Source organism: Vigna umbellata, chromosome 10 (assembly GCF_029865625.1).
Source record: "Vigna umbellata cultivar VRB3 chromosome 10, Vumbellata_1.0, whole genome shotgun sequence".
NCBI classification, from domain to species: Eukaryota; Viridiplantae; Streptophyta; class Magnoliopsida; order Fabales; family Fabaceae; genus Vigna; species Vigna umbellata.
The window spans coordinates 18,499,709-18,514,091 of record NC_142174.1 but is presented as its reverse complement, the minus strand read 5'-3'; the positions used below and the strand labels follow the sequence as shown (position 1 = coordinate 18,514,091).

The 14,383-nt window shown below is 36.7% G+C and overlaps 1 long non-coding RNA gene across 1 annotated transcript; it reads left to right on the top strand.

Moving 5' to 3' along the window:
* The first annotated feature begins 9,373 nt into the window (after positions 1-9,373).
* LOC148192085 (uncharacterized) lies at positions 9,374-9,850 on the top strand. Its single transcript, XR_015782617.1, has 3 exons — positions 9,374-9,440; positions 9,532-9,627; positions 9,711-9,850. It is a non-coding gene; the product is annotated as an uncharacterized LOC148192085 (long non-coding RNA).
* Positions 9,851-14,383: the final 4,533 nt, after the last annotated feature.

Sequence of the window (14,383 nt, the reverse complement as noted above, 5' to 3'; positions counted from 1 at the left end):
CTGCCTGCTTCCATAAATCTCAGGTGTTACTTTGCTCATACCAAACTCTCATGGTATAACTCGATCATACTACTCCCGGTAGTAAACATCATTTCATAAGTAATGATTTCTCATATCCACTCCAACATTTCATAAAAACCAACAATTCATACCCTCTTATCCACCTAACTCAATCATGTTCATTCTTTAATCATGAATTCATAATAACCCGTTTTGGTATCGATAAATTAAACACATTGACAGATATCATGCTTCATATTATAAACTCATTTTGCCCATAACGAGTATAACTCAACATATTTTCACCAAACAAAGATCATGGATCAACCAAAATACATCAACATATCTTAGGAACTACATATTAAAGTCTGGGCTCAATGTAATGATAAATAAAATATATATGAAATTTTTACCATGATAATATTATGCATCTACAATCAACTTGTTTTATTTTATTTTCATCCTAGTAGAGATTTTTCTTTACCCCAATTGGTCACCGGAGAGGACCCAGATGTCTGAACGCATCAAACTCACCTTCGACGCCAGCACATATGACTAGTCACAACTGACTGGACCAGGCCAGGGCTGCTCTATGATCAGGGATGTGCCAACTCAGGTTTTTAAGGTTCCTCTATCCTACCAACAAAGGGAGGCCTTCAATAATTAACAATTTATTTATTTAATTTATCTACCTTGTTTTCTTATGCTCTAAATCTTAAAATGCCTAATTTTACTTCCTCTCACAACTACCTCAAACATTGTATATATATTTAATACCCATATACAAGCTATTATAGAACCCTTATTCCAAACCTTCCAACAAGATTAATTTCAGCCAACAAACTCATTCAATAAAATCATCACAATAAACATCCATAATAGAATTCATACAAGATAATTATAAACAATTAACAATAATAAAACATTACTATAAATGGTCATAGAAGAATACAATATTTGACAATCATAAAAATAATCTTAATATAAAAATTCATGGGGAAACAAGAAGTTGAATCTGGCAGAGCCGGTTAGACAACTTCTAATCCATCCATCAATACAATATAATTAAATAACAAGAACAATACATGTCTGGGGAAATAAGAAGTTGAATCTGGCAGAGCCGGTTAGACAACTTCTAATCCTTCCAAAAATGCAATAAAATAAATAAGTAAAGAAATAAATAGTTTGGGGAAACAAGAAGTTGAATCTGGCAGAGCCGGTTAGACAACTTCTAATCCTTCCAAAAATGTAATAAAATAAATACGGAAGGAAATAAAAAAAAATTTGGGGAATCAAGAAATTGAATCTGGCAGAGCCGGTTAGACAATTTCTAATCCTTCCAAAATACAATAAAAATAAATAAGGAAAACAATAAAATGTTTGGGGAAACAAGAAATTGAATCTGGCAGAGCCGGTTAGACAATTTCTAATCCTTCCAAAATAAAAATATAAACCACTAATAACATACAATTGACATAACATAATCAATATCACATTTTACAATTATCACACTTGGATATTAACACAAAAAAAAAAACATATTCTCATTTAAAATTCAAAATCATACAGAAACAAAATACTCCATATTTAAGATTTAAAATCAGACAAAAGAAAAATATAGCATATTCAAGACTCAAGATAATACAAAAAGAAATACTCAAAGTTAGCTTCCCTTACCTCTATTCCAGACTTAGTTTCCTCTTCTCAAACCGTTCTCCGGAAACTTCCAGAATTTCCCCTCTTTAACTAGAATTTCCTCTAACTCTCTTCTCTCACAATTTCTCTAGAATTTTGGTGTAAATCTTCAGCCTCCCCCCCTTGGCTATTTATAGCCAAAAATTTTACTATTCATTTTTACTATTCATTTTTACTATTCACTTTTACTATTCATTTTTACTATTCAAAAATTATTTTTTATTCACCATTCTTATCTCTGAATGATTAATTCTACGTGGAGTGTTCTCTTCCATAATTTATTTTAATATTTTTTTTTTTAACTATTCACTATTCACTATTTACTATTTACTATTTACTATTCACTATTCACTATTCACATTTCTAAAAAAATCCTAAATAAGTTATCAAAAATTTGAAGCTCTCCCTCCAAAATTACTATAACTTTATATCCAAAAATTTACATTTTTCTATCCATTAAAATTATTATTACTAATAAAATGTTAAAATTTACTATTATAAATATTTTTTTTTTTCATGGATCTTACATTTTAACATACAAATATTTTCAAGGATCTTACACACATTATGCCACGGTTCAACGAAAACCGCAGCATAATGGTGCGCGGTGGCAGTTTTGTAAATAAAACGAACATATATGCCGCGGTTCCCAGTAGAACCGCGGCATATACCCCAGTCAAACTTTGCCTTTGACGCCACGTATGAATAAAAAATTAAATAACAGAGTATATGCCGCGGTTCTCTGCACAACCGCGGCATATACCCTGCCAATTTATTGCAGGTGCTGACTGGGTCAGTGAATTTGAAAAGTTACAGGGGGTATATGCCGCGGTTCCCTGGGGAACCGCGGCATATACCCCCTGTAACGTCTTAACTTCTCTGCTAGTCAGAGAATTTCAGAAGTTACAGGGGGTATATGCCGCGGTTCCCCAGAGAACCGCGGCATATACCCCCTGTAACTTCTGAAATTCTCTGAAAGGCAGTTGGGGAGACAGTTGTGCTGAACACGTTTCAGGGGTATATGCCGCGGGTCCCTGGGGAACCGCGGCATATTAGCCTATATGAAATTAATTTAATATTTATTTGAAATATTTCGAGGTATATGCCGCGGTTGCCCGCTGAACCGCGGCATATAGTTTGAAAATAATTTCAAAAATGCCATTTCTGATAATTTTTTAAATTCGTATATGCCGCGGTTGGGGGTTAAACCGCGGCATATAACCCCTTTATACCGCGGTTAAGTAGTGAACCGCGGTAGATTCCCCTGTTCAGAGTTAAAAAACAAAACTTGGAACAGTGCATCGTCTTCCTCGCGCGTTCTCTCTGTTTCGCGTTTCTTCTTCCTCCCAGCACCCTTCATCTCAGATTTTGCGTTTTTAACCGTTTAAACTCAAAATTGTTCGGTCATTATTCGTTTTTGACGATAAAAACGAGTTTTAGCCGATCAAAATCGTGATTTCCTTGCGTTTTTCACCCTCTCCGCCGCCGCCGCCGTTGTGTTGCGTTTTTCACCCTCTCCGCCGCCGTTCCTCTTCCAGGTATTTATGTCCATTTGCATTTTTAACGTGATTTTTTCATTAATTTTTGCATAATGCTATAGTTTTGGTAATGTATGAAGTTTCTATAGTTTTGGTAATGTATTATGGTATAATTTTTGCTTTAATTTTGATAGTGCATGAAATTGTTATAGTTTATTAATTGTTTGATTGTATGATTGAATTGATTGTATGTTGAATATATTGTATAATTGTATGATTGTAATTTTGTAGAATATTTACGTATGGATCGAAATTGGATTAATTTACCACGCATTAGTGTTGAGTACGAGAGAGGGGTAGAGGAATTTATACAATTTGCGCAACGTAATGAGGGGAGAACTGATAATGAAGTGAAATTTAGATGTCCTTGTGTGAACTGTTTGAATGGGAGAAAGTTGAACGCAACTCAAATTAGAGAACATCTTATATGTGATGGTTTTCTAAGATGCTATACAACATGGATCTGGCACGGCGAAGAAATGGATTTTCCCACTGACTCTCAAAGTGTAAATGTTACTGATTCCACCATGGAAGAAGATCGACCGGATGAAGACAAATTGGAGGACATGATCCGCGATGTTGGAGCAGAAAATTTTGCCAAAGCTCATGTGTATGAGACGATGTCGACTGATGCAGAAACACCTTTGTATGTCGGTTCAACTAAGTTCACACGTTTGTCAGCGGTGTTAAGGCTCATGAATTTGAAGGCGAGCAATGGATGGACTGATAAGAGTTTTACAGAACTGTTGACGTTGTTGAATGAAATGTTGCCAGATGGAAATACACTGCCCACTCGTAATTATGATGCAAAGAAAATTCTTTGTCCAATGGGTATGGAGTATAAAAGGATACATGCTTGTCCTAATGACTGCATTTTGTATAGGAAAGAGTTTGAATTTTTGACAAAGTGTCCAAAATGTGGCTTATCACGATACAAGTCAAAAAACAATACTGAAGATAATGGTCAGATAGAAAAAAATGGATCTGCTTTGAAAGTAGTTTGGTACCTTCCAATAGTGCCCAGACTGAAGCGTTTGTTTGCGAATCCCAAAGATGCTAAAAACCTTAGATGGCATGCAGATGAGAGAAAAATTGACGGGCTGCTTCGTCATCCAGCTGATTCAAAGCAATGGAAAAATATTGATCGACAATTCCCCGAATTTGGTAAAGAGTGTAGAAATCTTAGGCTTGGTTTAGCCACTGATGGAATGAACCCATTTGGTAATCTGAGTACCAATCACAGTTGTTGGCCAGTTATATTGATAATTTACAACTTATCTCCTGCATTGTGCATGAAGAGGAAGTACATGATGTTGTCTATGATGATATCTGGTCCAAAGCAGCCTGGAAATGACATAGATGTTTATCTAAGCCCACTAGTTGAAGACTTGAAGGTTTTGTGGGTTGACGGGGTTGAAATATTTGATGCATTCGCTTCAGAGACTTTTATGATGCGTGCAATGTTATTTTGCACCATTAATGACTTTCCTGCTTATGGTAATTTGTCAGGATACAGTGTCAAGGGTCATAAAGCGTGTCCTATATGTGAAGAAAACACTGCAGCTCATCAATTGAAACATGGAAGAAAGACGGTGTATCTGCGTCATCGGAGATTTCTAAAACGTAATCATCCATATCGAAGGTTAAAAAAAGCATTCAATGGAGATCAAGAGAGGGACGAAGCACCAAATCCACTTACTGGCCTTGAAGTTCTTCAAAAAGTTAATAAAATACATCATGTATTTGGGAAAACATCGAAGAAGTCATCTGTAACGACCCCTTGGAAGAAGAAATCAATATTCTTTGATCTTCCATATTGGTCAAAGTTAGATGTTCGACATTGCATAGATGTGATGCATGTAGAAAAGAATGTGTGTGATAGCTTGATTGGTACATTACTCAACATTCAGGGAAAGACAAAAGATGGAGTGAATGCTCGTTTGGATTTGGTTGACATGAATATCCGAGAAGAGTTGGCACCGAAGGAGATTGGTAAACGTACTTATTTGCCCCCTGCATGTTACACAATGTCTAGACAAGAGAAGATAAGTTTTTGTGTATGTTTAAAGAGTATCAAAGTACCACAAGGATACTCTTCAAATATCAAGAGTTTAGTGTCAATGCAGGACTTAAAGCTTGTTGGCATGAAGTCTCACGATTGTCACGTCTTAATGCAACAGTTGTTACCGGTGGCTATTCGTGGAATTTTGCCCAAAAATGTTAGGCACACCATAAACAGGTTGTGTTCATTTTTCTCGTCAATATGTAGTAAAGCCATCGATCCTACAAAGTTAGATGAACTTCAAGGCGAGATTGTTATCATCTTGTGTGAACTAGAGATGTTTTTCCCTCCATCTTTTTTTGACATCATGGTACATTTACTTGTTCATTTGGTTAGAGAAATCAAGTTGTGCGGACCGGTATACTTAAGATGGATGTATCCTATTGAGCGTTATATGAAGATTTTGAAAGGGTACGTTAAAAATCCATATCATCCTGAAGGTTCGATGATTGAAAGGTATATTGCTGAAGAAAGTATCGAGTTTTGTTCAGATTACATGACATCAACGAATCCAATAGGAGTTCCTCGCACAGCATGGTTGAATAAATTTTCTACAAGTAAAAGCATCCGAGGTGTCAATGTGGTGACAAAAGATCGCGAAGAATTGTTGCAAGCGCATCTTTATATATTGAACAACACAGATGAGGTGATCCCTTTTTTGGAAGCACACAAAACCATTGTTAAGAATAAAAATCCAAGACAATCAGAGAAATGGCAATTGATGGAGCATAACAAAACATTTATGTCTTGGTTCAAATCTGAAATTGACAAAGAGCCACATTCTTCTGAAACTTTATTGTGGCTTGCAAATGGTTTGAAGTTTGATGTCGTGTGTTGTACAGGTTATGAAGTCAATAATTGCACATTCTATACGAAGACTTTGGATGATAAAAGCACAGTACAAAATAGTGGAGTCAGTTTAGAAGCTGAGTCACTTCAATTTTCCACATCAAAAGATCAATCTCCTGTACTTGGATCAATGAGATATTATGGTATAATAGAAGAGATATGGGAGGTTGATTACACCAAGTTTTCCGTTCCATTGTTCAAGTGTAAGTGGTTTGACAATAAGAGTGGTGTGAAAATAGATGACTCGGGTATGACACTGGTTGATTTTCGCAAGGTGGGTTATCGAGACGAACCGTTTATCATGGTACATCAACCATCTCAAGTTTTTTATGTCAAAGATCCTTCGTCTGACCATTGGTATGTTGCTCTTCAAGGCAAAAAACAAATTGAAGTTAACGAAGACAATCTAATTAATATTGATATTGCTGACAACCATTCATTTCAAACTACAACAAAGTTGGATGACCAATCTGTAGTTGACGATGATGTACATGCAATTCGGTCAGATCATGATGAGGGAATATACATATGATGAATTGTTAGGTGTGAACTTCCTTCCCTGCTCCATCAGATCCTGCTTTTGTATCATGAATCCATATCTTTATGTATGAATTTTCAATTTGGATACTATTACATGTTTTGTTAATTTATATGATATTACATAAGTCTTGAAAGAAAATTTAATGTTGTTATTTATTTTGACAGTTATATGGCTGATCATCCACATTCTTCAGGGGATGAGGCTCCCCCACCCAGATCCACTAGAGGACCCACTAGGATGAAACAACTATTAATCAGGAAAAATAGTGGTGAAAGAACTCCGGTGAATGTGAATGTCACCACGGGTGTGGCAACTGGCCCCTATGCAGATGACTTCCGATCATACCTTGGAGTAGTGGCACGTGATAAGATTAGCATTCTCATTCCATCTTTTGATCATGTGTCCGAGGGTGATCGGAACATTATTTGGCAAGATATATTGGTAAGTTAGTTAATAGCATTTGAATTATAATTTGTTTATATTGATAATTTTGTAGTAATACAACTTTATTATGTTTTTTTCAGATGACATTTGACATTCCAAATGTCCCAACACTTAGAAATAAGTGTTTGTCAACTGTTGCAGAAAATTTCAGAAACTTTAAAAGCAAGTTGACATCAAGGTACATCTTTGGACACCTTAAACATAAAACTCCATGTAATGCATATAAGTCCATTGATGAGGAGACTTGGCGGGTTTTTAAAGAGAGTCGGATGTCAGAGGAATGGCAGGTTAGTGTAGTTCATATTATTCAATTCCTCATTAACAAATATATATCATATGAACTCATTAATTAATGTGTATGTGACAGGCAATTAGAAGCAAAGCACAAGGAACAAGTGCTAAGAACAAAAACCCCCACCTATTATCTCGTGGTGGGTATAGGAAGCTTGAGGAGAAAATCCTCAAGCAAAAGGCAGATGCTATACCACCATCTCAGAGTGGTAGCCCTCCTCAGCCTCCTTCTCCACCGTCTAGACACGAGAAATGGAAGTTGGCCCGTATGCGACCATCGGGCACCTACTCTTCCGACTCAGCACGAGAGATTTCTGAAAAAATTGTAAGTTATCACTGTTCCTAAAATAATAAATATTGTCATTATACATACTACATTAAACTATTTAACTGATAATGGTGTTTTGTAATGTTACAGGACGCCTTGGTTGAGCAGAGCTCCCAAGGCCAATTCACTCCAGAGGGTCGCCAGGATATTCTTGCTGCTGCAATTGGACGACCTGAGCACCCTGGACGTGTACGTGCTGCAGGTCCTGGAGTAGGAATTACGGATTATTTTGGGAGCTCTTCTCGTCAGCCTTCATATTCGTACAGCGATACACAAAGGATGACAGAAGAGATCACAAAAAAGGTCCGACAAGACCTTATGCAGGAGATCAGGGCCGAGGTGAGGGCTGAATTCCAGATGCTCTACCAGGAGCAGTTTCAGAGCATGCGCCCGATGCAGTCTCCTATAGAGGAACATGTGGTCCCTCCCCCTCCCACAGGTAAACTTAATAAACATTTATGTGCAATTATTTCTATCTCTTGTATAATCTAACATTTACTCTGACAGGGAGAAGCGGCAAAGGAAGTTGTTCCGCATCAGCCATCCCAGAGGATGACATGGACGATGGTAGTCCATGTCTGCTATACATTTTAGAAGAAGATCAGATGGTGCTGGTAGCTCGTGGAACAGAGTTTAGGTCAGCGACTGTATGTCATGGTATGCAACTATTAGAGGATGAGGTGAAGGTCTCAGTGGATGAAATGATCATGCCAGATGCCTCGGTTCCACTGTCCACGGAAGAGATTTTCACTGTGGAACAAGCATATAAGTCGTTTATCACTTGGCCTAAATTTTTGGTTAAACCAGTTTCTGACCCCTCGGTATGAAATTCTTCTTTACACTTCTCAATTTTAAAGGTTTTTGATTTCAAAACTTATCTTATCTTTTCATGTAACAACAGACGCAGGAACAACAAAAGATTCCTCTATCTGAGGATGACCCTCTTTCTTCATTGCATCTACTTGCTGACATCCTTGATGATAAGCCTTTGGAGGTTCAGTATGATGCTAATGTATTTGGGCATGGCTCTGAGGTCCCAATATACCTTAATAGCCAAGATGTCCGTGAGCTTGCGTCGGGAACACAAGAGTTGAATATTTCAATTATTCAACTATGGACGATGTAAGTCTATGACCAATTATTTATATATAAAATTGATTTATATATCAAGTATCCTTATATCAAAGTTAATTTTTGATTTCAGGTATATGTTTGGGGTCGCTAATAAGTTGGGGCGTTCTGATGATTATGGATTCATTGATCCCCAAGAAATTCATGAATCAAATGATTTTGACCATATCAACATGAGTCTGATAAGAAGTTTTGGAAGGGGCAAGAAAATATACTTTTTGCCTTATATATCCGGGTAAGTGAACTTTGTTAACATAATAATGTTCCATATGTGATTTTAATATTTAATAGTTACGTTATTATGAATTTCAGGCGCCATTGGCAACTTCTTGTTATGTCTGTGCAAGACAACTATGCTTTGTGGTTCTGCTCATTGCACAGGCCTCCTCCCACACAACTCAGACAAGCAATTGATTGGTAAGAACCTCAATGTTTGGACTTTCTTTGTTATATAACTGAATGCTAAAACATTTTTTTATATACAGTTCTATTCCAGCAAGTATGATGATGGACGGGAGATCAATTGCTAAGAGTAGAAAGATTGCTTGGATTTCTCTCAAGGTTTGACATATGCTAAAGTCATACTTTGTTATAATTGTTTTATAACAAATGTTATTCACTAACTATTATCAACTGTGATGATATATTGTAGTGTAACAGACAAAATGGGTCATATGAGTGTGGATACTATGTAATGTATTGGATGACCCATATTGTTCGTTCTCACATCACAAGAAGCTGGGAAACGGTAATATTTAACTTTAACAAATTTTGATTTTTTAACAAATGTTGAATTCATATACACTAATTAAAATGAATTGTCTTTTGCAGAGATTCAAGACTACTACACCAGTTCCTGAGAAGTCCCTACTATTCATTAGGAACGCTGCTGCGAAGTATATAGTTAGATTATACAATAGCTCTTAGATTTAGATTTAAACAATGCATTTGATTAGCTTTTGATTTCTTAGACTCTCTACTTTATTTGATGTTGAAACACATTTGAACATGTGTTTGTTATGTTGAAATTGCATTTCTGTAAATGTTTTTATATGCAGGTCTGTTTTTGTGGTAGTGGATATCACAAAAACAGACCTGCAATTTTAAAAAACTGCAGGGGAATATGCCGCGGTTCTAACCACAACCGCGGCATATTCCCCCTATATGCCGCGGTTCTAACCACAACCGCGGCATATAGTGCTTCGTTTTTTTTTTAAAAACGAGACATATGGCCGCGGTTTTCACACTAACCGCGGCATATTTGTCGGCCTATATGCCGCGGTTGAACCGCGAACCGCGGCATATAGTGCATTTTTTAATTATTTTTTTTGAATTTTTTTTTAAAAAAAATCAATTTAGGCAGCGGTTCCCTAGACAACCGCGGCATATTGCGCAGACTATATACCGCGGTTATGACCGCGGCATAAAGTGTCTGACTTACTACCGCGGCTGAATATGCCGCGGTTCAAGAACCGCGACGTATAGTGAAAATCAACCGCGGTAAAAGCCCCTCGCTGCACTAGTGCGTTAAGAGAATCGAAAGATTCTCAATACCCTCCCCTCAAGCTGGACTATGTATATTGACCAGTCCAAGCTTGGGAATGATATGTTTGAAGCTGACACGATGCGGAAATTTGGTGAAGACGTTGGCCAGTTGTTCATCAGTACGAACGGGAAGAAGATGAAGTAGCCCTTCCTGGATCTTTTCACGAACAACATGACAGTCAAGCTCAATGTGCTTGGTCCGTTCGTGAAAGCTCTGGTTATGAGCAATGTGGCGAGCAGACTTGTTGTCACAATATAGGATAGGAACTCCAGATTCTTCAACTTGAAGGTCTTTAAGTAAATAGTGGAGCCACTGTATTTCACATACAGTAGCAGCAAGGGCTCTGTATTCAGCCTCAGTAGATGATCTGGAAACAGTCTTCTGTTTCTTAGACTTCCAGGAAACAAGTGATGTCCCAATAAAAATACAGAATCCTGTAGTTGACCTTCTAGTATTAGGACAGCTAGCCCAATCAGAGTCACTAAAACCTTTCAGGTGCATAGGAGAGTCAGCAGCGAAAAACAACCCTTCATTAGGAGTGGATTTGATGTATCTGAGCACATGCTGAGCAGCCCTATAATGATGTTCTATAGGGAATTGCATAAACTGACTGAGTAAATTGATAGTATAACATAGATCAGGTCTAGTGTTTGTAAGGTAGAGTAACTTCCCTATCAATCTTCTGTAGGGTCCAGGATCATCAAGTTGACTGTCCAATTTGTATAATGGATTAGTATCTCTGAGAAAAGGTGTAGTAGAGGGTTTGCATCCTTCCATTCCTGTTTCCTCAAGTATGTCTAATGCATATTTTCTTTGGCATAAGTGAATTCCCTTTTTAGACCTAGCCACTTCAAGTCCAAGAAAGTATTTGAGTTCCCCAAGATCCTTTATGCGAAATTTATTATGTAGGAGCTCTTTGATGCAATTGATTTCTTCTAAGGAATTTCCTGCCAACACAATGTCATCCACATATACAAGTAGTGCAGTGAAATATGTACCAGTTCTTTTAGTGAATAATGAGTGATCAGACTTAGATTGTTCATATTTAACAGAGATTAGATAAGAAGACAATTTTTCAAACCATTGTCTGCTAGCTTGCTTTAAGCCATATAAGGATTTAGTTAATTTGCAAACCTGTCCCTTTGTATGAGTACTTAGTCCTGGAGGAGGTTGCATATAAATTTCTTCATTGAGGTCACCGTGAAGGAACGCATTGTCCACATCTAACTGATGTAAGAACCAATCATTTGAGGCAGCTAGAGCTATCAAAAGTCTAACAGTGGTGAGTTTAGCAACAGGAGAAAAAGTGTCTAAGTAGTCTATTCCTTCCTGTTGGGTGTATCCTTTTGCTACCAACCTAGCCTTATGCCTTTCAATGCTTCCATCAGCTCTAAATTTTGTTTTGTATACCCACTTGCAGCCTATAGGAGTTTTTCCTGGTGGTAGTTGAGTTAAAAACCAAGTATTGTTGTCCTGCAAGGCTTTAATTTCTCTCTGCATGGCTTCTATCCATTCCCTCTTGTCTTTAGCTTCATTGTAAGTCTGAGGCTCCTTATTTTCAGTAACAGTCATGATATATTTGGCATGTTTTTCTGACAAATTATTACAACATAGTAGATTAGTTATCGGATAGGGAGTCTTGAAATTGTTTTTAGCAGTCAATGATTCACCTGGTGAATGTAGTCTTCTAGATAGGCAGGAGTCCTTATAATCCTTTCTGGTCTTCTGTGTCTGTAGTTATCTTGACTGTTATTTGTAACAGTAGGATTCTGCAGTTCTTCCTCTTGATTAATTTCTTCTTGCTCATCAAAGCGTTCTTCATCAGTAGGATAGTAATCTTTGGATAAATCAGTTAAGAACTCATCTTCATCCTTCTCACTGTCTATGCTTTGCTGGTTACCTGGAAAGTTCTTATAGGGCAACACTTCTTCATGAAATATAACATTTCTGCTAATAAAGAGTTCTTTGGTATTTATGTCTAATACAATATAGCCTTTAACACCACTTTTATACCCTAGGAACACTCCTTTTCTAGCCCTAGGATCCAACTTGTTTCTATTATTTTCAAGTGTAGAAGCAAAACATAAACATCCAAAGACTTTGAGGTCTAAGTAAGTAGGAGGTAGATTGTAAAGTAAATCATAGGGAGTTTTATGTCCTAGAATTAAAGAAGGCAGTCTATTTATCAAGTAAACAGCATGTCCAATAGCATAAGACCAGTAAACTTTAGGTATGTTGGAATGAAACATAAGACTTCGTGTCACGTTAAGTATATGCTGATGTTTTCTTTCAACAACAGAGTTCTGTTCTGGTGTCTCAACACAACTTTTCTGATGAACAATACCATGCATATCATAGAAACTGACACAGTTAAATTCTGGTCCATTGTCAGACCTAATGATTTTTATCATTTTATTAAACTGATTCTTGATTTTAATGACAAAATTTTGTAGTAAGTCTTTGGTTTGTCCTTTATTACTCATTAGAAAAACCCATGTATGCCTGCTGTAATCATCAACTATACTGAGAAAATACCTATGCCCATGAACAGAAACAGTATTTAATGGTCCCCAAATATCACTATGAATAACCTCAAAACATTCAGTAGTAACAGATAAGCTTTTTGTAAAGGGCAATTTGTGTTGTTTTGCATAGTGACAAGTGTCACAAACAATATCAGTATTAGTCTTAACATAAGGAAAGATATCACATATGTGTTTAACTACATGATGTCCAGGGTGTCCTAGTCTAAAATGCCACAGATTAACATCAGTCTTTTTAAAAAGGAAGGCAGTCTTGGCAATATCCCTTTGTTCTGGTTTAGAGAATTCTTGTAAGTAATATAGACCATTCCATGGTTTAGCATATCCAATCGTCTTCAATGAATGATTCTTCCTTATCTGACAATTCTCATAGGAAAAAGTTAGATTACAATCCAAGTCTTTGATGAGACTTTGAACAGAGATTAGATTGAAACAAAAATTAGGTATGTAAAGGACATTGAAAATGATAAAATTCTCAGCAAACTTGACAGTTCCAGCATATTCAGCAGTGATGTTAGTTTTATTTGGTAATTTTATGGAAATGGGTTTAATTTTGTGAAAAACAATAAAATTTGATTTGTCATGTGTAACATGGTCAGTAGCTCCTGTGTCAATAATCCAGGAAGAATTACCTGGTTTATTCTCAGTTTCTTTCCTTTGAACTTGATTAACTTTGTGGATGGATGAATCTTCAGTGTTGTCAATCATTTTTAGAAGTCTCTGCATCTGTTCTGGTGTGAAAGGATTGGTATTATTGCTACTGCTTGTCTGTTGTTGTATCTTCAAATTGCTCTCAGAATCAGTGTTGCTTTGACTAACATTAACAGAATTCCAATCACTCTTCCTTTCTTCTTTCTTGTACCATGGGGGATATCCGTGCTTAGAATAGCACTCATCAACAGTGTGATTCATCTTATTACAATAAGAACACTGCTTTCCATAATTCGGATTTCTGCCTCTGCCTCTGCCTTGTGCACGAGTTCCAGTAAAACGTCCTTGGCTTCTCCAGTTTTGTTCAGGTTTCCAGCTTTTATCAGTAACATTCGCCAGTATTATGGTTTCTGTAGTACATTGCTTTTCTTGTCTTTCTTGTTGAATAATCAAAGAGAAAACACGGTTAATATTTGGTAAAGGATCCATTAAGAGGATCTGTGTTCTTACAGTATTGTAAGAATCATTTAATCCCTTCAAGAAACAAATAACATGCTCTACTTCCCTATATTTCAGCATAGTCTTGGACATGTCACAGTTGCATGGAGTCTCACAGGTGCAAAGAGGAATGGGTCTTAAAGACTCTAATTCTTCCCATAATATCTTCAGATCAGTGAAAAATTGACTGACTCCCCGTTCCCCTTGCTTAATTGAGTGTATGTCTTGTAGTAAATCTGAGATTTTGAAATAATCTCCTTTGGAAA